At 36.4% G+C, this 20757-nt stretch overlaps 1 long non-coding RNA gene across 1 annotated transcript; it reads right to left on the bottom strand.

Annotated features, from left to right (window-relative positions):
• Positions 1-265: 265 nt before the first annotated feature.
• Positions 266-20295, bottom strand: LOC111759186 (uncharacterized). The gene is made up of 5 exons (XR_002793262.1): positions 20195-20295; positions 5563-5696; positions 4241-4544; positions 3302-3386; positions 266-2869 (listed from the first exon to the last, which is right to left on the bottom strand). It is a non-coding gene; the product is annotated as an uncharacterized lncRNA (long non-coding RNA).
• Positions 20296-20757: the final 462 nt, after the last annotated feature.

Here is a 20757-nt window from a genome sequence, read left to right as displayed (position 1 = left end):
TTGACTTTAGAGCAGGTCTTAGTGGTGATGCATTCCCTCAGCTTTTTTTACCAGGGAACAGATTAATCTCTCCCTCATTTTCTTCCCATCATTTCCCTTTTATTTATTTTTAAGATACTTAGATTATATAAAATGTTACATAAAAAAACAAGGGATTCCCATATGGCCCACTCCCCACACATCCCACCCCTCCCCACATCAACAGTGCTCCCTCATTTTTTAAATGAAATCTCACCAGGCAAAAAAAAAAATCTTTGGTTGGCAATTGTTTTCTTTTACAATTTATTTCATGTCATGACCCTCTTTTCACAGTTTCTGATGTAAAATAGACACTTACTCTTATTGGGATTCCTTTGTAAACAATATGTTGCTTTTATCTTGCAGCTTTCATCACACAGTCCTTGTTCTTGACATTGGACAGTTTGATTATTTTGTGTCTTGTAGTTCATTTTGAATTTATCCTGTTTGACGTTTACTGTGCTTCTTGAATGTGCATGTTCATGTCTTTTGTTAAATTTGGAAAGTTTTCTAACATTATTTCTTTGAATACTCCTTTGGCCTTTTCTTTCTTCTCCTCCTGGGGTCATATAATGCATTTATTGGTATACTTAATGGTATTCCACAGGTTTCTCTAAGCTCTGTTCACTCTTTAAAATTCTTTTTATCTTTCTGCTCCTCAGTATGAATCAATTCAATTGTGTTGTCTTTGAGATATCTTATCAAGGTTTTGTTGAAACTCTCTCAGGAATTTTTCCAGTCAGTTATTGTGGTATTAAATCCCAGTATTTCTTTTTGTTTCCTATTGAGAATCTCAAAATGTTTCCCATATTTTCCATTTATTGTTTTCCTCATATTCTTTACTTTTTTTCCCATGTGTTTTCCTTTATCTCCTTGAGTTTAGTGAAGATCATTTTTTTAAAGTCCTTTCCTAGTATATTCAAACCCTGGTTTTCTTCATTGGAGTTTTCTAGATTGTTATTTTGTTTCCTTGGATGGGTCATTATTTCCTCTTCCTTTGTTTGTCTTGTAATATTTTGTTGTACACTGCACATCTTAAACTGTTAAGTCTGGGATTTATTCCTGGTGCTTCTGTTAATTAACTTTGTATACAGCTAGTGATATGACAGGTTTTTTTCTTGAGTACCAGTAGCTAACCAAAACAAACAAACCAAAGCAAATTCACCTTCTGCATACTTTGCAAATTGGGTCTGCTTTGGCTTGTGATTTCCTTCAGAACATGACCATGAAGGTCAGTCCAAGGTGATTGCAAAGCACAGGGTATTCTCTATCTTAATTGAACCTTTGTGGATGTTGAGCCTACTTCCTTTTCTAGGCCTGTGTTTGCTTTTGACCTTAAGAATCCCCCAATTTACAGTTTACAGGAACTGGAGTACCACCTTCTAATCCCTTTAAAAGAGTCCTTCACCCCTTCCTGGGTGCTCTATTGTGTGGCTTAATGCAGGCAGTCCTTTGCCTCAGGTCATTTTGCCCTAATTTTTTCAGGCACTACTGGAGCTGTGTGGAAGCTGCCTCTGTGCTCTCAGGACAAACAGTGGGAAACCAGCCTGAGACACATTTCCTAGCTCAGTCTCTCAGACTTCCACTCAGCAGGTTATCACTAGCACACTTGCACCTCAGTATACAAATAGGGATCACTCTGCTCCCTCTCAACAAGGGCCAGTAACCAAAATGGAGTGAAAGATCCCTGCACAACATTACCCCTCAAGAAGGTGGTGGAGGGAAAGCACGAGCACCAGGAATGTCTCCTATCACTTTTGAAAAGATGTTTTCTTGCTTTGGCACATACCCAGTGACTGCAGCCCTTTAAGTGTTTTCCATAGCTTTGAGGAAGGCACTGTCTTTAAGATTCTTCTGCTGTTTTTGTCTGAGGATGTTTGAACCAATGTCCACCACCAGAGCTAGTCCTCAGAGATCTGATCAAAGCAGTAATAATGATCAGACCATATACCCCTGGAGTTTGGAAGATGAGGTCTTTATAGCCCACCCTGGCACCAGCAAGTTACAACAGAAGCCCAGGCTGCAGACCCCACTGCTGCCTGCCAGGAGACTGGGTAATAGCAGCCTCTGCAGGAAGGGTGGAATTCACTGGCATTTACTGCAGTTTACTAGCCTTTTCTTCTAGTTCTTCCTTGGATGTTGCAGTGTTCCCCTATGCCCCAGTTTCAAAATAGTTGATTCAGTTAGTTCTTGCCAGTTCAATAGTCGTTGGGGTAGAAAAACAGATTCCTCGACCTTTGTACTCGGCCATGTTCCCACAATACTCTTCCTCACTCTCCATTCAATGAAAGGATAGTGCCAAGCCCTCAAGTATGGAAACAGGTTCAACATGTGTCAAATTTCCAAGAATAAAAATAATACATTTAAGAAAAGGGAAAACCTAGTATTTATCTTAATCTTAAAATAGACTGATCCTAATTGGACTATTGTATCACATTACAGAGCAACCAATCATCAGATTAATCCCCAGAAGCCAATTTAAAGAAAACACAAAAAGTCAATTTAGTATACAGCTGTAGATATAGTTTAAATGACACTAAGTCTTATCCCTGAGTGATTTACCTTGTAAAAGTATCAATTTTTAACTTTGCCATTATTTCTACAGCAGAATCCTGTCAGAAAACAGCAGTTTCCATTAGAGACCTTTCTCTAAAACCAAATGTACAAACATAATCAGCATGTAAATTGGGCCCTGTGAACTATCCAAGAGGTCTGAATAAATGTGATTATTCTTGGAATTCCATGCCTGTAACTAGTATCTCTCAGGGGGATACTGGTTTTGATCACTGCATTCCAGAAATAATGACTTGATGTTTGCCTTTAGTGATTCCGAATCTCTGTGTATTAGATGCTAGAGAGAGAAAGAAAGAAAAAAGAGAGAAAAATGTAAATGAGTTCAGTTTATACATACTTAAAATTCTTTGACATTAGGTAAAAGCATAATATGCAGTGATTAGCAAACAATTATCAATCCATCATCTCCATTCTGTATATATTCATCATTTTTTATTTTATGTATGTCTAGAAAACATATTATCTATAAACTGGTTTATAAACATCATGAACTTCTCTCATATATGTTACACTAAATTGCATGAAAAAATGACATCAAGGAGGAAACATATTCCAACAAAGTTTCCACGATGGAGCTCTATAATCATCTGGAATTATATGTGATGAAATAAAAGTTCTAAGAAAAGCTGTATAAATGCTCAAGAGTTAGCTGGTGATAAGTGGATGCGTTTCTATTTGTGTGACTTTATGGGTGATAGTTGACACTAACCGGCACAAAGGAAACACTCTTCCTCCCCATTGCTTAAAGCCTTCGTTTTGTTGAAGAGAATGACCCGCTTTTAAGCTTTCACATCCTAGAGAAAGAAATTATAAAAATGAGTCCCAGCTTTTTGTTGTAGTTCACAAAGGCTTGGCATGGAATAACTTAATCTTTTTCAAATCCCCTTTCACAGCATTGACCTACCAGGTGCCCAGTGAGGACTGATATTACAAGGCAAATTAAAATGAACACAGAAGGAGTTATGGGGCCTTTACTGTGAGAGTAGAAACCAGGAAACGGAGCCTCCCTCACAGCACAGTGACAACCCGCAGGACACCAGGCCAATCTAGGTCTTAGGAGCCTGGGAAATAGTGGGACAACTCAAGAGCACAGGCCTGGGAAGAACTTGGTTTGAAGAATCTCAATTCTCGTGTGAGAGAGCAATGAGATGGGCTAGATTTGGGTGGAGCTGACAGAAATTTCTGTTCGATACAGATGAGTTCTGCAATCTGAGGAGACTCTAGAAGTAGGTGGTACAAAATAATCTTGACAGTTCAGAGAAACCATCTACTTACTAAGCATTCTCTGGGAAGGTCTTAGGTGCAGATATACTCTGCTTAGAATGCCAGGTTGGCTGTATCTGAATCATCTGGTATCTCTTTTTAACTGCTCTATCCCCAGCATCCTGAATGAGTATATTTCAAGGAATGACATGAGAAGCTCATATTTTAAAAATATAATGATATAACAACCAGAATCGGGGAGTCCCAATTCTTGTCATAACCTCTGCCTCATTGGTTTTCAATCCTAGCTGCCCATTAGAATCACCAGATAAACTTGAAAAGTCTACTGATATAGTTCCTACCCACTGCGATTCTCTTTTGATTGATTTGACACAGACTTGAGGTGTGAGTAAAATCTTCCCTATTGATTACTGTATGCACTCACGTTTTCTGATGCACAGAACTTTTCATGATGTAGCCAGCCATCTTCTTTTTGCCTCTGGTTATAGAGAATCCATGGCCTCAAACTGAAGTCCATTTTCAGTGTGCAAGGGTGTAATAGTAGAAAACCATTCTTGAAATTAGGCAAAATCTGCTTCACAGCAATTCATTTTCATTGGTCTTGTTTCTGCCTATTCATTAAATCTTCAAACTCTGCCTTAGGGCATATCATAATGCACGCATGGATAGTTCTCTTCTTCTCTGGCCGAAATTTCTGAGGCAGGCAGACGACCCTTTCTTCATAGGTTCTAGAGAAGTAAGCAAGGCTGGCAAGGGATCTAATTCACTCAATACATAGATATTTACTCAGTGAATATTACTTTCCTGATATGCCAGACCTCAAGAAAACTGTAAGGGCTTGACAAGCAGAGGCCTTATCAACCTAAGACCTGACATACAGCAGTGGAGGAAGTTTTTAAGAGCGTTTATTTTTAGTCAGATAGCTTGGGGTCTAATCCCAGCTCTGCCACTAATTATTTTGTGACACTGGGAAAATTATTCCCCTGAGCCTATGTTTCCTCACCTATAAAATGGGAATAATAATGTAAATACTTGGGGGATATTTATTATGTTCCAGGTACTAGAAATACAAAAAAAACAGGAGGCATGGTCCAAGTTTAGTAGAAAAGATAGACATCTGATCATGTAATGATAATACATCTCAAGAAATGCACAAGGATATCTAGGATATCCTGAAAGAATCAAGGAGGGAAGGCCAGAACTAGGGAGTTTAGGAAGCCTTCACCAGAGACATGATAACTAGGTCAGTAGAGCCAGTTTTTGGGTTGCTCAGTGACTGAGGATACTACTCTACTGACTCCTTGTACATGACCAACTCCTTAAACTACATGAGATAATGTATGTGAAACACATGGTACATGGTTTATCTTAGTTCTTAGTTCTCATTCCATCATTTTAATTTTCCTCGTCCAAAATAAAGGCAAGTAGAATGACGGCATATAATCTATAGGTAGTGATTCAAATACACTCACTGAAAGAACTAAACTGCAGGAATATATATATTCTGTGGTGCAGAGACTTGTAGGCACTGTAGAGAAGGTGGAGAGAAAGGGATAGCTGCTTAAGGAGGAGGTTGAATGTGGCTTTCCCATTTTAATCTTCTAAAAGGCCGTGTTAGCCCTTTCACATTTCATGATTTCTCAAAACATTTAAAGACTTTTTAACCCCTTTAAAATACATATGTATATACACACAGGTAGTCTTTATTTATTCAATAAATAAATATATTTTCAATTTGCTACTTACAGACTTTCAAACAATGTACCCTTTTCCACTTCCTTACATTCACCAGTCTTCCCTCTTTGAAATACCTTCCTCCAAATTTTGGCTATCACTCTTCTTCTTCCAGCTCCTTAGCCTGGGACAAACAGTGAAATTGCCTGGGAGACATTAAAAATTACTTATGCTGAGTATGTAGTTTGGGAACTGGGATTATTTAAAAGCTTCCCACGTGGTCTCATTGTGTAGCCAGGTTGAAACCACTGCTTTACAACTTAAGTTTCACCACTCGAGGTAGCATTCCCTGACCACAGCACCTTAATGTGGTCTCCTGCTTCTGAGTTCCCCCAGTAATCACTTCTCATGAACACTAATCACAGACAGCCTCACAATATAGTTATTTATGGAAAGAGCTGTGGGTCAAATCAGGAGGTTTACATTCTAGATTAAATCACTACTACTAAAGCATTCTTAGAAAAGTTAATCTCTGAGTCTGAGTTTTCTCATTTATAAAAGGAGGGCACTGCATTAAGTGACCAACTACTCAAATATTTGGAGAGTCAGCATCTTGTCTCCTAAATTAATTTGCAATTTCCTGGAAGTTAAGGGGCATATCTTCCATTGTTGGGGGCCCTCATCAGCTCTAGTGGAATGCTTCAGATAAATTAGAGCCTTTATTTCATTCTACATCTGCACCATTGCAAGTCTTTTGAGGAATCTCCTTCTCTGCATTTTTTTGGCTCTTCGAAACTTAGTAATACCAACCTTCTTCACTTTCTCATTATCTAGCAAGAGATCCATGTGTACTTACCATATTTTAGGCACTGTAATAATCATCTTACATATATTACATACATTCACACATGTTCAATTCATAATTACAGTTATGAGTGGTAGATATTATGGCCAAGCAGTATCCAAAGTCAGTACTTTTAAACACCACTCAATACTTCATGTCATCTAATATTTGCTTCCCAACTAATCCTATTTGCATATCAAATGTTTTTCAATAACGAGTTACATGTTTTAAGATGACTTAATTTTTTGCTTTGTAAAGATATTAAAATAAACATAAAATGCTTGTGAGTTTGACTGTATTAGCAAATTGGCTACTCTCACTTGTTGGGTCCTGGTTATGCAATAGAAGACAGAGAGGAAGTCCACTGCATATTCATGTGTAAGACTTCTCAAGGCCCCTAAATGGAAATAACTCATCTCCTTAAAAAGGTAAAGATTAGGAGAAGTTAAAATCTTAGCATTACTGAAAAAAAAAAAAGAAAAGAAAAGAAAAGAAAAGAAAAGAAAAGAAAAGAAAAGAAAAGAAAAGAAAAGAAAAGAAAAGAAAAGAAAAGAAAAGAAAAGAAAAGAAAAAAGAAAAGAAAAGAAAAGATGCCATTCAAGGTAGGGGAATTGTATTTTTTTTCTGCACCCTGTACGCTAATACTGAAAATGTTAGTAACAGATTTCAGAATAATATATGAAGCCTAGCACATTGTGATAAGGGCAGAATGAGAGAGCTCTTTTGATTCCAAAAAGTTCTAGAGGAGAAGCAGATTACTGTCTCTAGGGAAAGTCCAGAAACCCAGCCGATGCCCCATCACGGCGATTAAGAACACAATCTCAAACTTGCAGCAAATGGACACAGAGAACAGACAACTTGGTGGGGGGAGGGGGAGAGAAATAAATAAAATAAAATTTAAAAAAATTTTAAAAAAAGAACAGTCTCTAGACCCTTCAGTTGGTTTTGAATACTGCTCTTGTACTCCCTAGTTATGAAGATCTAAGCAACTGATTTCACTACTGTGAATCTAATCCTTCATCTGTAAACCAGGGGATGGATGGTAGTTGTAGCAGTTTGATATTATTTATAAATTCTAAAAAATATATTTGAATATTTTTATAAACTGGTCTGTTCCTCTGGATGTGATACCCTTTGATTGTATTAGATTCAACTGAGAGGACTTTGATTAAATTATGTTAAGAAGAGGGCTTTGACTCAACCACATCATTAGGGCAACTCAGTTTGAGGCCCTGCCCCCTTTATGGGCTATTTAAATGGACATTCAATCAAGGAGATATATAGAAGCAAAACTGCTAGAAAAGAGGAAGCGAGATCCATAGACATGGAAGAGGATCCTGTGACCCTGGGAAGAGAGATGAGTCATTTGCCTGATAGCTTACAGCTGACCTTTTGAAGAGAAAACAGCAGCTGAGCCCATAAAGAAATGAGCCCTCCAGCCTACAGCTGAGATCTGAAGGGATTGGGACAACGAAGCCTTAAGAGAAAGAGGAAGGCTGTCGCCTCTCCGACATTGCCCACCATCTTGCTTCAACATGATGATGTTAAACTGTTAACTCACCCAAGACTTTGGGTGAGGAAGTACCTTTTATAAATACCCTTTATAAAAGCTAAAAGCCAACAGATTTCTGGTACTTTGCATCAGAACCCCTTTGGCTAACTAATACAGTGGTGATGGTAGAACATAATTAACAGCACCAAAATATCTAGCTGAATATGATTAAAAGGGAAAATGGTAGGTTGTATATATGGTAACATAATAAAAATTTTAAAAAAAATTTCAGTGGAACAGTGCCACACCAACAGTGAAGCCTAAGCCAAACACTGGTTATCGTTAATAAACACAATTATAAAAATGTGCTTTCTTTTTTTTTAAGATTTATTTTTATTTATTTAATTCCTCCCCCCTCCCCCAGTGTCTGTTCTCTGTGTCTGTTTGCTGCATCTTGTTTTTTGTCCGCTTCTGTTGTCGTCAGTGGCATGGGAAGTGTGTGCGGCACCATTCCTGGGCAGGCTGCACTTTCTTTCATGCTGGGCGGCTCTCCTTACGGGCGCACTCCTTGTGCGTGGGGCTCCCCTACACGGGGACACCGCTGCATGGCACGGCACTCCTTGCGCACATCAGCACTACGCATGGGCCAACTCCACACGGGTCAAGGAGGCCCGGGGTTTGAACCGCGGACCTCCCATGTGGTAGACGGACACCCTAACCACTGGGCCAAGTCCGTTTCCCAAAATGTGCTTTCTTTGAAGCAAACAAATGTTGCACACTAATGCAAGGTTTTAATAATGGGGTGGTGTAGGGGAATCTTGTATTTTATGCTTGAGTGTTCTGTAAACCCACAACTTCTCTAACAAACAAAAAAATGGGGATAATATCACAAGGGTTGTGAAAATTAAATTATACACTGTGTATAAAGCACTGTATTAGTCAGTGTCCACTCAGAAGAAAGAAATCATACCAGTTATTTTAATAGAGAGCATAAGGTGCAAAATATGTAAAGTGAGTTTATAAAGGACTGTTAACAAAGTAACTGAAAGAACACTAAAGAAATGTGAAGGTAGTAACTACAGGAAGGAGCTACTACCCAAGAACTAGAATAGGTGAAGGGATTTAGAAGCCTGAAGGCAGAGCCTAGTGGAGCTGACACTCAGACATCTAAAAGAAGAGAATGGCCTGGCTCTCTAAGGGTTGAGTAACTGCAAACTCTATTGAGCTGCACCTACAGAAGCTGCGGTGGGGATGAGGAAATACTTCTAGTTTGATGCTCACAGGAATACGAAGTAGGCAGGAAACGAAAAGCAGAAACAATTCCTTACCTGTTTCAGCCCGTCTCACTCTAGTACCTTCTTTTTGCAAAACTAAATAGAAAGAATCAGCCAGCAAACAGAAACATGGTTTGCTAAGACCCAGTCCAATGTCACAAAGGAAAGATGAGAAGCTTGGGTTTAGAGCAGGGTGACGATATCTTACTAACATGCACAAGTACTTTATATATGACCAGAATTTTAGATGTTTGTTATTGTCCCAAATATCAAAACCAGTGGGAAATCTGTAAGTGAAAGCCCTCATTATCCATGTGGTACAGCAGTGCTCCAAAATGTATTCACCAAATGCAGTGAATGTGCCATGATGAAAGAGGTTGTTGATGTGGGAGGAGTGGGGTGAGGGGGATGGGGGGTATAATGGGACCTCTTATATTTTTCAACTGTAACATTTAAAAAAAAATAAAGAGAGAGAGAAAAAAAAGAAGTAAAGGCCATCAAAATTTGGGGGATTCTACTGGCATGAAGGATCTTTACATTTTCATATACCATACATTCATTTCAGATTTGTCAAGTGTTAACTGATTCCTTGTTTCATTATATTAAGAAGGTTAGTATGTTGTACACAAGATCTGCCCTGTCAATATGTCCAGAATTCTTAAGAGTGCTACAAATAGTTGGATGTGGGAAAGTTATCCCAGCAGAGGAAATATTTCTAGGCCACCTGTCTAAAATAAGGGCTATATAATTTCCTAAACCAGAAAAAAAAAAAGAAAGAAAAACATGGTCAGACTATTTATTTTAATTTTGGTTTCAGAAAATACATTCAGTACAGTCATGCCACTGGATGGACTATCTTTCCCAGCAGAGTCCTGATATTTTCTCTGAAGTAAAGATTTCAGAATCTAAAAAATGATTCACTTCGCTATCTCTTGTGGCAGCCATGGAGTATCCCATGTCACAGCTCCCTCAAGAAACAAACTGTGCATCCGTTGCCAGAAGGGGAGTTAGGTGATGGCCTTCATCTGCAGCACATTTGGTATCCACCATGGCACTTGAGCTGAGGCCATGTTCTTCCCAGGCAGCTCCAGGCCCAAGGCTCAGCAAGACAGGAGTACAAGAAGCTAGAACTTTCTGTACAATAGGACGGACTCACTTACAGGCTGCTAGTGTGCTGGCTAAGACTTCCTCAGAGTGGCAATGCAGTCTGAGGCTTTCTCACGGACCTGCTTTCCTTCATGCTCTCCTTTCCCAGAGCTCAAGGCCTGCAGCATGGACTGAAGGCTTCTCCTGCCTCATCCTGCTCCCTCTCCCCTTTAATTTGCATGGTCAAGATCCCCGATAATTTCTCTTTTCACTTCTAATAACCTCTTGGCAACTGTTTCTTGGAGGACCCAAGGGGCACATTCCTCCCCATTGTTCTTTTCCTGTGGGCTTTGGGAAGGCAACATTCTGCACATATTGGTGTGAGAGAGGAAACATTAGTTACTGCCCATTTAACTGACAGTGGAGCAATGCATCTTAAACAGGAGTCCACATTTACATATAGAAAAACAGCATTAACTGAAGGGCTTATTTCTTACAAGGTTCAACAGCCCCAGGGCACATACACTCTGTTTTGTTGGTTGGTTGGTTGTTTTCAGGAGGTACTGGGGATTGAACCTGGGACCCAGCATGTGGGTGACAGGAGCTCAACCACTAAGCTATATCTGCTCCCTATACTCTGTTTTAATACTGCTCTGTAGACAACAATCTTCATTTTGGCACAAAATGACCTTTATGTTTACAACAGCAAAGAAACATAGTGAACTGGCTGACAGCACTAAAACAGACGGTTAATGGCAAGAAGAAGGAACATCCCTTCCTTTCCAAGCACGTATATTCTTTAGTAAAAGTATGTAAACTAGTTTCAAAATCTCATGGCAATATATGTTGCAACACTGGAGAGAATGTTTCAAATTCTTTCAGACTTTTAAATGCTGGCTTTCTTTTTTAAAGAGGACAAGGGGTAATAGCCATAGGATCTAAAATCATATTATTATATGCAGACTGTTCAGATAGGGTATTTACTTCATGAATTCTAATTGAAGTTCTTTTTAAACTCTTTTTAAAACCACATTTACAGATTAAAAATTCTTTCATGTGTAACTCTAGAACTTCTACTTACTGCTTTACATTTATTTTTTTATCCAATAAAAGATATTCTTAAAACGTCCCATAAATTATCCTATGAAGCAAAAACCACCATTAAACATATAAATCAAGTGAGGATTAATTCATATTCACCTTTTCATAACAAGCTTTGGCTGTGCATTATCCAAAATTGAGCTAATATACACCATTCCTTTTATCCTGGCATAATTTACAGAAATGTAGCCATTTTATGGCTTCCAGAACGCTTATTATTTATTTCCTATTGATTGTCAGCCCAGTTTGCCTTGGGACACTTAGTTAGTGATGATTCAGAGTCATGTCTTCTACAACTGTACTTAGCTAATGTAAAGGGATAAAAACAGATGCTTCTCAAGAACTACTGGGAAAGCAACAGCTAACCTGAACTAATTATGCTTGTTTGTGATATATCATGGCCTTGATAATAAAACATGTTAATTAGCTAATGCCTACTTAGCTGTGATCTCTGTAAGCGCAGAATATATCTCCAAGAAGCTTGTACTCTCTCCACACAGGTCAAGTTCCAGAAATTTGTTCATCTACAAAGCAAAATCCTTTTGTAGAAATAAGGCTGTACTAATCATGCATATCTATTTTTTTAAAAAATAACTATATAGTCTCATTGATTATGTTGTAAAGTAACTTTATTCATCTGGTTCTGTGATATCAAAAGATGTTAAAAATTAAGATTCACACAGAAAACCCTAAAGTAAGAAGAAATTCCTAAAAATGTGAATATATTGACCTTTATGAGGAAATTTGGAGTATTTATTTCCCAAGGAATCATTATTTTAGAGAGTGCAGGAGACAGTGTAATAATAACAAAATCTCTCTTAATTCTTCCTTTTATGTACATAAACTAACAATACAAAAACATCACCTATATACATACAAATGAAACAACTTTTTGTTATTCCTTTTTTAGCCAATCTGCCAATCTCTGCCATTTGATTGGAGAATTTAATTCCATCAACATTTAAAGTAACTACTCATAATGCAGGACTTTCTTTTGTCACTTTATTATTTGCTATTTGTAAGCCTGATAGCCTTTTTTGTCCCCAAGTTCTTCTGTTAATGCCTGCTATCATATTTATTTGATTTTTTTTGCATTGTACCACTGTGTCCCTTCTGATATCTTTCTTTCTATATTTCTCATATTTTTTTATGGTTACACCATGGGGCTAAAATTTAAAATCCTAAATCTACAACAATCATATTTAATTTGATATAAACTTAATCCTAATAGCTTATACTTACAGTTTTAAATCCCTCTATTGCATCTTTTTGGTTGTAATTTTTGCAAAATATGACTTTAAACATTGTATGTCCAAAACCATAGAGTTACCTTTAATTTTTATACATTTGCATTTTAGAACCTATAAAAAGTAAAAAATGAGCTTATATACTCCTTTAGTTTGACAAAAGACTGCTGATGCGAACTACCAGAAATGGGTTGACTTAAGATGGCAGGCGGTCTCTGCCTTCCCCTTCATGCTGTACCACCTCCCAGAGCTCAGCTGTGGGCAGCCAGGCATAGGCCTCTTACCAGGCCTGCTCTCTCAGGCTCAGCTGCTCTGCTTTCATCTCAAATTCAGCTGCAATCAATCAGGCATTTGGCTTTTCTCTCCCTGGGCCTTAGCTCTTTGAGCTTCTCCTTTTGCTCTCATTGCAGGATCAAAAATGGCAGAGCGCTCTTTTCCTATGAGTCTCCATTTTTGATCAGACCCAGCAAGAGAGCGGAGATTCAACCTGAGTCACACCTCCCTGAGGTAGTCCAGTTTTTCAGGTCTCATACCCACAGGAGTTGACCAGTCCACAAACATAACCTTTCTCTTTTTCAAATTCATAAAATAATTTCAAACTGTTACACATTCCAAAAAGTGCAATACTGGAAGTTACAATTACCCATTTCTACCTTTTATTTCTTCATGTATCTCTGAAACAAAGTCTGGCATCCTTTACTTTCAATGTGAAGAACAACCTTTAGCATTGTTTGTAGGGTAAGTCTAGTGTTGAATCATTCCCTTAGCTTTTGTTTATCTGGGACTGTATTAATCCTACCCTCATTTTTAAAAAGCATTCTTTCAGGTTATAAAAGTCTTGGTTGTTAGTTGTTTCCTTTCAGTATTTTAAATAGTTTGTCCCACTGCATTTTTGACTCCATGGTTTCTAATGAGAAATTGACACAATTTTATTGGGACTCTCTTGTATACAGTTAATTTTTTTTCTCTTGTAGCTCGCAAAACTGTCTCCTTTTCCCTATCATTTGACAGACTGACTAACATATGTCTGGGTATGATTATCTTCAAGTATATCCTGTTTCAGGTTCATTAGACTTCTTGAATCTGCATGTTCATAACTTTTTGGGTTACATTGGGGACATTTTCTGCCATTATATTTTTTAATATTCCTTCTGCCCTTCTCTCTTTCTTCTGGGACTCCCATAATGCAGATTTGGTTCATGTGATGGTATCCTTCAGGTCTCTTAGGCTCTGTTTACTTTTTAAACCTATTGCTTCTTTGTGCTGATCAACCTAAGTAATTAAAATTGTCTTGTCTTTGAGCTCACTAACCCTTTCTTCTGCCAGCTTTAATGCACTGTTGAAATGCTCTGGGAAATCTTTGCTTACAGTTTTTCTCTTTGGTTCCTTTTAAATTTTCTATCTTTTATTGAGATTCTCATATTGTTCTTCATTGTGTTCCTGATATCCTTTAGCTTTCCCCCCCTCCCTTTTTTTTTTTTTTTAAATCTCACTGAGCATATTGAGGATCACATTTTTAAAGTCTTTGTCCAGTATATCTGGTCTTCTTCTTTGATGTTTTCTGGAATTTTATCATGAGCCTTTGGATGGATCACATTTGCTGTTTCTTTGTTTGTCTTGTATTTTTTGTTGTACAGTGTACATTTTAATACTTTAAAGTGTGAACTCTGCGATTTAATCCTTAGCCATCCTTAAGCCATCCACTAGCCATCCAGCTAGTAATATGATGGTCATTTCTTTGAGGGGCAGGAGCTAACAAAAAACACACAAACCATCACACACATGCAAAAACAAACTTTTCACAGTATTTAAAATTTGACCATGCATTGGTTCATGCTCTCCTTCAGAGTTCTGACTTCCTATTAAGAAGACATTAAGGAAAAAATGTGAGGTATGAGGTTCTCTCAATCTTTTCTAAGCCTTTGTTAATGCGTATTTCATTTTTCATGTTTATTAATAGCATATTGAAAACAGCTTATGAACCTAACCCCGTGGAAATGAATATGTATATTTTGATGTTTCTGTGCTATGGGATAATGTTTTGCAATGTTAAAATAATATTTATATGGAGTTTATAGAAAAGTAAATGTATATGCTGCATTTATGGAAAAGTACATGAAATAAATTTCTGTAGGTGGAATGATAACAAGTGCATAAGCATTAAAAATAACATAAATTGATAAATTGATTATAGATACACTAGAAAGAAAGTGTTGCCATTGGTCATTTTGTTTGGGACACAATGAAGCATTTGTTCTCATTTAGATTTCAACCTAAAGTAAGAGAGATTTCAAATATACTACAGTTAAGTTCACTTCAATTCACTTACCATTCTCCGAGATGACTACAGGGGCAGAATGAGACCATGAAGTATATGGGGATTATAAATCAAGAAAAAAATAAAGGAGGGTAGAAATGAAAGAGTGTATATGGGAAGAAAATTAATGTTTTATGAATGGTGAAAAAGGGCTTGCTCCAAAGGTGGTATTTGAGCAGAGGGCGATTCTGAAGATATTTGTTGAGAAGTGTTCCATACAAGAAAAAACAAGTTTAAATGCCTTAGTATCATGGCATATAAATGTACAAACAGAAGGACTCAAATGAAGGGAGTTAGATTAAGTCTATTTGGGAGCAGAGTTGAGAATAGAAAACTAGCCTTATATAGAAGAAAAAAATTCTTGAGTTAATTCCCCACAAAATGAGTAGATGTGCAAAACACAGAAAAAGCACGTGTATAAGGGTATTCCAAACTGAGAAAGAAGCAGGCTATACATGGAGGCATAGAGTAGATAGAACTGGAGTCAGGTACAACAGGGAAATCAAAGCTAAGCAAAAACATAAGATATGAATAATAATTTTAATATGTTGCTATGTAAATAAAATTTACACAACATTGAGACTATACATTACTTTTTTTGGTAACATATGAAACATTTATGAAAACTGACTAGGCACTATACCACACACATGCACACACTCCCACAAACCAAATAAATTGTCAAGAACCAACTCCATATATACTTTATGGAATGCAATAAAATGAGTGAAAAATAGAAAAATTAATGCAAAATGAAATCTCATGTATTTGGAGATTACATAATATTAAGTAACTTGAGTTAAAGAAGATAACATTAGGGCAACAGAGAAAGAATTATAAGTGAACAAATATATAAACACTGTGCATCAAAATTTGGGAGACAAGGCTATAGCAGAACCTAAAAATAATTTTATACCTTTAAATACATTTATCAGAAATATGAATGGGACAGGCTTTCAAAACACGTAGTTGTAAGAAGAGCAAATGAACCTACTTATGGGAATGGGAAAGTAGGGCATAATAAATATAAGGCTAGATAGCAAATAGAAAACAATGTTAAAAACAAAGCAATAGAGAAGTTTAACAAGTGCAAATTTGTTTTTGAATAATTAATACACTGAAAGAAAAAAACAAAATATAAGTAAAGCACAGAATAGGAAAAAAAAAGATAAATAATTAGGCTCATAATAGAGATTACGGAAAATAATAATAAAACTATACATGAATAAATCTGATGGCCTAGGTGAAATGGTTGAATTTCCAGGAAATGCAAACTGTTAAGATTGACTCAAGAAACAATTCCCTCAATGTCCTGAATGGACCAGTCACTGTCACTGGAATTGAAACAGTATTCCAAGACCTCCCTACACAATTACATATGCAACCCCTCACCAACTATCAAACAAAAGCCCTAAGAATGTGTTACAGATTAGTTTTATCAAACTTTCCAAGAACAGATCAAACATATTTTTATTCAAGCTGTTCTGGAAAAAGCTCTCCAACTCATCCTGTTATGTTAATACAAGTTTGATTAGAAAAATGAATAATGAATGTGCATGAAAATAAACTTTAGGAATAATTTTTTATTATAATAGATGCAAACATTTTAAATACGTATTAAATAACAAAAACAAATGGCCAATTAAAAAATATGCTTTTATTAAGTAGGTCTTATTTTAGTAAAGCAAGAAATCTTTATCATCAGGAAAATCACTGAAATTTACCACATTAATGGAGCAAAATACATACAATTACCTCAATGATAAAGAAAAAAACATTTCATGAAATTCAAATTTTTTCTTAAAATATCACAGGAAACCATGAATAAGAGATTCTGTCATTAAACTAGTTAACTATATATACCAAAAGCATATTGACAAAATCACAATTAATGGGAATAAATTCAGTATATTACCTATATGTCTGCCTAAAATAAGGAAAGCTAAGAAGTACAAAATTTGGAAAAGAAAATCTAAAATAAGAGGATTCAGGATGCTGAATACAAAATTGACTTATAAAAATCAGAAAATATCCTTAAAAATACATGAAAATGAGACTGTTTTAAAAAACATGATTCAAAAGAGCAAGAAATCCATAAAGTACCAAAAATTTTTTTTAAATTTTAACCTAACAAAAGTATATAAATATAATTAACTTGTATGGTAATAAGTGTTAAAGCACTACTAAAGAAAATGAATATATTTTTAATTAATTAGACAATGATTTCATATATAGTAAAGATAATTTTTTCCTAAATTATTATGCATTTTTTATAAAATTCCAGAAGATGCTAAGTGTGGAGGGAGGGAATTGATTACAAAAAAGCATGAGAAAACTTTCTGTGTTAAATGGAAATACTCTATATCTTAATTGTAGTGGGGACATGCAGCGGTGCATGTTTGTGAAAATACATAATAATGTACATCGTAAAAAGGAGCTATTTATTGTATTTAAAATATATCTCAAAAATCAAAATAACATAAGTGGGAATTTTTAAAACTGCACAAACCCTTTTAAAATTTAAAGGGTAATACATTGAACTATGAATATTACAATTTGACTTTCAAAAAGAAGAGCAAAATTAGAGACTCACTCTATATCTTCTATAACAAAGTATAGAGCCATGGTAAGGTTTTTAAACATCTGATCCTGATCAAGAATTAATTAATAAAATGATGGAACACAATTTTTAGTATAGAAATAAATCCATATGTATAAGGGAACTTGAAAAAATGAAATAGCAATGCCATAAAGCAACAGAGAAAGAATGGACTGCTTGGGACATTGTGGTGAGTAAACCTGACTTACTTTATGATGAAAAATAAAGTGTAGACCTTAGAAAATTTTGTATAAGTAATCATCACAGTTTTCTATTAGATTATAAGATATATTAGTTTTCCTAACAGCCTACCACTGAAAATAATGTAGAAAATGATGATTAAAATTTTAAAAACCCAAACAAATTTAGTAAGGATTTGCAACACCAAAATCTAAGAGAAGATGAGAACTCAGAGAAAGATTCAGTATATTGCCTATGGTGATTGGCCAAACCAAGTGAACCTGAGTTTAGGTTTATTAGTATATGAGATGTGAGCAATGGAAGACAGATTTCAAGGCTGGCCCAAACACATAAGTCACACACAATAACTTCTTTCCACCATAATGTGACTCAACTTAGGAATCCTTATTAAAATACAGAATACAAAAGACAAAAGGAAAATCTTGAAAGTATCCAGGCATCAAGGACATATGTCTTTTTAAAAAACCTAGCACATTGACAAATTTTTAATATCAATAATGGAAGCCATAAGACAGAGGGATATCATCTATGTGCAAAGAAAGAGTATAATTTTATGTTTTTATTCAAAAGTGAGGACAAATAGGAAAAAATATTTCTGGACAGAAAGAGAGAGACACAGAGTGAAAGAGAGAGAGAGAGAGAGAGAGAATTTACCACCAGGAGATCTTCCTTAAAAGGAATTCTAATGGTTGCATTGATTGTATTTCAGGCAGAAGTACAGACATTCCAGATCAAAGTCCTGAGATGCTATAAGGAATAATGAGTAAAGAAAATGATTGATAATGAGTAAAGAGTAAACAAATTTTGACCTACAATAGTAACAACATCCTATCAGGTTAAAAATATTATATAAATACAAAAAACAATTACATATAATCAGGAGAGGGATAAAAAGAGCTAAAATAGGGTCTTTCTGTTTCTGGATGGAGGGTAAATATATCTACCAATTTTAGACTCTGATAAATTAAGTACACAATTTTTTAGACCTAGGTTAACTGCTAAAATAATAGCAATAGAAGACATAGCTCCCAAATTCAAAGAACGAAGTGAAAAGAATGATAAAAAACACTAAATCCAAGAAGGCAAGAGAGAAAATAAAAGGAATGCAGAAGAGATGTGAGGGATAATACAAAACAAGTTTGCAGATGTAAATTCAAGTCTTTCCACTAAATATAAATGGATTAAATATGGTCATTATAAGAGAATCTGACCTAATTTTTAAAATATGACTAAGCGATTTTAACAAAAGATACTTATAAGTAAAGAAAAAAAAGCATTGAGAAAATCTTAACTTAGGAAAAGCTGGTGTACAAAATATAATATCAGACAAGCTATAATTTATGACAAATAATTATCATGAACCATACTTTCTAATAGTGCATTGTTCAAACTATTGGAATAATAATCTAAATTGTATATGTCCCTAATAATATATCCTTAAGATATTTCAAGGAAAAGAAGACAGAAATGCAATAAACAAAGAGATATGAATAGAACAACCTGTGTATGAACACCAGTCGAAGAAAATCAGCTACTTAGATCACTAAACCCATGAGAATGCATGGAGCTGATAAAATCATGTAAAGAAAACCTTAGGGATCCCTCAAAGCCCCAAACAAAACAAAAACAAAACAAACAAACAAAAACCCATGCCCTATTTCATCTTTGAACTCTTTCCTAAGTTTCTTCTTGATACCTGTTGAAATTTGAAATCCCGGGCGACACAGCAAAACCCAGACATCAGCCAAGCCCCTAGTTCATTGGGGTTGGCCCAGTATAAAAGAAAGCCCACTTGACCTAAATGCACTGAGCAGGGGAGGAGTCTGCTGTCTGATAGCTGAGACACTGTAGCTCCCAGGTAATCTCTTCCTATATCTGTACCCCACAATCTGTATCAGTTTCAACTGCCTTTTATTTGAGACTTTGGTTTAGTTACCTTTAGTTTCCATTTGGTTTCAGTTCTATTCTTAGACCTGCCACTTGCTTCATTTCATTTCTTCCTCCAGTTCTCTAACAGTCTGTCTCTCTTGGAAACACAGGGTATGGGAATCAGTGAGGATTTATAATCTAATTCCCAGCGGCTCCCATGGTCAGTGTTTTCAAGTCCTCTCGCTCCTGTGCAATGAGCCTCCTTTTCTACCTTCTACACTGCCTGTGTCAGTTCAAGACACCTGTCTGGAACTTCCACTCACTGGGGGATTCGGCTACGGTAAGAGCAGTATTAGCCACAAGTCAGACATAAAAACACAGAAACTCAGAAAATGTTGACATACAAAACTCATCAGTTTATATAAGCCATTTTACTACCTTGAAATTTCTTAGTAGACTCTGAGCACCAATTAAAACAGGCCATCCCATTTGGCCTCATTTGGGAGCTCCAATTCGAGAGGCTCTAACCCACTACCTTTGGAGACAGCAAGGAGGGCTGAGAACTCCAAAGGCTTAGGGGTGTCGTCCCTCATCTTTCTTCTTATCTCCAGAGCTGTGGGCAATCACCTGCAGATACCATTCTCATCACCAAAACAGATAAAAGAAAAACTTACCAGGAAACTTAGGCTCTCACAGCTTCTTTGAGGGATTCGTGAATCAGGCAGCATTCCACCGAGAACGCAGAATGGAGCTCCACGGAAGGGGTGTGAAGGGGAAGCTGCACAGGGCCAGGTGGAAGCAAGTGGGGAAAGTTCTGATTGGCTGACAGTAAGTGTCCATCTTACCTGGCGGGGGAGGGGGCCGCGGGGGTTCTTACAAAGTGGAGAGCAGGTGGTTCCTTGGAATGAAATCAGTTTGCGACAACGAATCAGCTGTATTTACATTTGGTTTTCTGGGCTAGCTGGGCATTTACAGAAATAGAAACTAGCTTAGGTTTAGGGTTTTACTCATGTGGGATTTAGCGTGGGGACCTCCATGTTGAAACTACTGGATTTTATTTATCAGCCTTAATCAGCAAATTTGACTCAGGTTTGTCAGTACATATAGCCAGGAAAGATGGGATTAAGGGCCATTCGGGGAACTTCCACATTTAAGGAGAAGGTGAAGAAAAGAAAAAAAAATACCTGTTAAAAAAAGTCAACAAGTTAAGAGGAAAACTAGCACTGGAAGCACTGGA

Source organism: Dasypus novemcinctus, chromosome 25 (genome assembly GCF_030445035.2).
Source record: "Dasypus novemcinctus isolate mDasNov1 chromosome 25, mDasNov1.1.hap2, whole genome shotgun sequence".
In the NCBI taxonomy this organism is placed as follows: Eukaryota; Metazoa; Chordata; class Mammalia; order Cingulata; family Dasypodidae; genus Dasypus; species Dasypus novemcinctus.
This window is presented reverse-complemented; position numbering and strand designations above follow the sequence as displayed.